Genomic DNA, 3,134 nt, shown 5'->3' on the forward strand with positions numbered 1-3,134 from the left:
GTGTCAAAAAATGTCATAAAATGTCATAGTATAGTAAGGCATCAAAAACCATCAAAAAATGTCATAGTATAGTAAGGCATCAAAAAATGTCAAAAAATGTCATAGTATAGTAAGGTGTCAAAAAAAGTTTAAAAATGTCATAGTATAGTTAGGTGTCAAAAAATGTCCTAGTATAGTAAGGTGTCAAAAAACGTTGAAAAGTGTCATAGTATAGTAAGACGTCAAAAACAGTCAAAAAATGTCAAAAAATGCCATAATATAGCAAGGTGTCAAAAAATGTAAAAAAAAAAAAAAAAAAAAGACATAGTATAGTAAGGTGTCAAAAATTGTGATAGTATAGTTAGGTGTCAAAAAATGTCAAAAAGACATAGTATAGTAAGATGTCAAAAAATGTCATAGTATAGCAAGGCATCAAAAACCATCAAAAAATGTCATAGTATAGTAAGATGTCAAAAACAGTCAAAAAATGTCATAGTATAGCAAGGCATCAAAAACCATCAAAAAATTCCATAGCAAAATAAGATGTCAAAAAACAGTCAAAAAATGTCCTAGTATAGTAAGGTGTCAAAAAACGTCAAAAAATGTCATAGTATAGTAAGATGTCAAAAAATGTCATAGTATGGTAAGATGTCAAAAATTGTGATAGTATAGTTAGGTGTCAAAAAATGTCATAAAAAGACATAGTATAGTAAGATGTCAAAAACAGTCAAAAAATGTCATAGCAAAATAAGATGTCAAAAACAGTCAAAAAATGTCATAGTATAGTAAGGCATCAAAAAATGTCAAAAAATGTCACAGTATAGTAAGTTGTCAAAAAATGTCATAGCAAAGTAAGATGTCAAAAAACAGTCAAAAAATGTCCTAGTATAGTAAGGTGTCAAAAAACGTTGAAAATTGTCATAGTATAGTAAGACGTCAAAAACAGTCAAAAAATGTCAAAAAATGCCATAATATAGCAAGGTGTCAAAAAATGTAAAAAAAAAAAAAAAAGACATAGTATAGTAAGGTGTCAAAAATTGTCCTAGTAAGATGTCAAAAATTGTGATAGTATAGTTAGGTGTCAAAAAATGTCATAAAAAGACATAGTATAGTAAGATGTCAAAAAAAGTCAAAAAATGTCAGTATAGTAAGACATCAAAAACAGTCAAAAAATTGTCATAGTATAGTAAGGTGTCAAAAAAAAGTTTAAAAATGTCATAGTATAGTTAGGTGTCAAAAAATGTCAAAAAAAAAAGATATAGTATAGTAAGGTGTCAAAAAATGTCATAGTATAGTAAGATGTCAAAAACAGTCAAAAAATTGTCATAGTATAATCAGATGTCAAAAAAGTCAAAAAATGTCATAGTATAGTAAGGCATCAAAAACCATCAAAAAATGTCATAGCAAAATAAGATGTCAAAAACCATCAAAAAATGTCATAGTATAGTAAGGCATCAAAAAATGTCAAAAAATGTCACAGTATAGTAAGTTGTCAAAAAATGTCATAGCAAAGTAAGATGTCAAAAAAACAGTCAAAAAATTCCATAGCAAAATAAGATGTCAAAAAACATTGAAAATTGTCATAGTATAGTAAGACGTCAAAAAACAGTCAAAAACAGTCAAAAAATGTCAAAAAATGCCATAATATAGCAAGGTGTCAAAAAATGTAAAAAAAAAAAAAAGAAAAGAAAAAAGACATAGTATAGTAAGGTGTCAAAAATTGTCCTAGTAAGGTGTCAAAAATTGTGATAGTATAGTTAGGTGTCAAAAAATGTCATAAAAAGACATAGTATAGTAAGATGTCAGAAAAAGTCCAAAAAATGTCATAGTATAGTAAGACATCAAAAACAGTCAAAAAATTGTCATAGTATAGTAAGGTGTCAAAAAATGTCATAGCAAAGTAAGATGTCAAAAAACAGTCAAAAAATGTCATAGCAAAGTATGATGTCAAAAAACAGTCAAAAAATGTCCTAGTATAGTAAGGTGTCAAAAAACGTCGAAAAATGTCATAGTATAGTAAGATGTCAAAAAATGTCATAGTATAGTAAGGTGTCAAAAATTGTGATAGTATAGTTAGGTGTCAAAAAAATGTCATAAAATGTCATAGTATAGTAAGGCATCAAAAACCATCAAAAAATGTCATAGTATAGTAAGGCATCAAAAAATGTCAAAAAATGTCATAGTATAGTAAGGTGTCAAAAAAAGTTTAAAAATGTCATAGTATAGTTAGGTGTCAAAAAATGTCCTAGTATAGTAAGGTGTCAAAAAACGTTGAAAAGTGTCATAGTATAGTAAGACGTCAAAAACAGTCAAAAAATGTCAAAAAATGCCATAATATAGCAAGGTGTCAAAAATGTAAAAAAAAAAAAAAAAAGACATAGTATAGTAAGGTGTCAAAAATTGTGATAGTATAGTTAGGTGTCAAAAAATGTCAAAAAGACATAGTATAGTAAGATGTCAAAAAATGTCATAGTATAGCAAGGCATCAAAAACCATCAAAAAATGTCATAGTATAGTAAGATGTCAAAAACAGTCAAAAAATGTCATAGTATAGCAAGGCATCAAAAACCATCAAAAAATTCCATAGCAAAATAAGATGTCAAAAAACAGTCAAAAAATGTCCTAGTATAGTAAGGTGTCAAAAAACGTCAAAAAATGTCATAGTATAGTAAGATGTCAAAAAATGTCATAGTATGGTAAGATGTCAAAAATTGTGATAGTATAGTTAGGTGTCAAAAAATGTCATAAAAAGACATAGTATAGTAAGATGTCAAAACAGTCAAAAAATGTCATAGCAAAATAAGATGTCAAAAACAGTCAAAAAATGTCATAGTATAGTAAGGCATCAAAAAATGTCAAAAAATGTCACAGTATAGTAAGTTGTCAAAAAATGTCATAGCAAAGTAAGATGTCAAAAAACAGTCAAAAAATGTCCTAGTATAGTAAGATGTCAAAAAATGTCATAGTATAGTAAGGTGTCAAAAATTGTGATAGTATAGTTAGGTGTCAAAAAATGTCATAAAATGTCATAGTATAGTAAGGCATCAAAAACCCATCAAAAAATGTCATAGTATAGTAAGGCATCAAAAAATGTCAAAAAATGTCATAGTATAGTAAGGTGTCAAAAAAAGTTTAAAAATGTCATAGTATAGTTA

At 27.1% G+C, this 3,134-nt stretch overlaps 1 long non-coding RNA gene across 1 annotated transcript; it reads left to right on the plus strand.

The window, feature by feature from the left end:
* The first annotated feature begins 1,192 nt into the window (after nt 1–1,192).
* On the plus strand, nt 1,193–2,736 carry LOC127143614 (uncharacterized). The gene is made up of 3 exons (XR_007815179.1): nt 1,193–1,209; nt 2,001–2,056; nt 2,709–2,736. It is a non-coding gene; the product is annotated as an uncharacterized LOC127143614 (long non-coding RNA).
* Nucleotides 2,737–3,134: the final 398 nt, after the last annotated feature.

This window comes from Lates calcarifer, linkage group LG19 (genome assembly GCF_001640805.2).
Source record: "Lates calcarifer isolate ASB-BC8 linkage group LG19, TLL_Latcal_v3, whole genome shotgun sequence".
NCBI lineage: Eukaryota > Metazoa > Chordata > Actinopteri > Centropomidae > Lates > Lates calcarifer.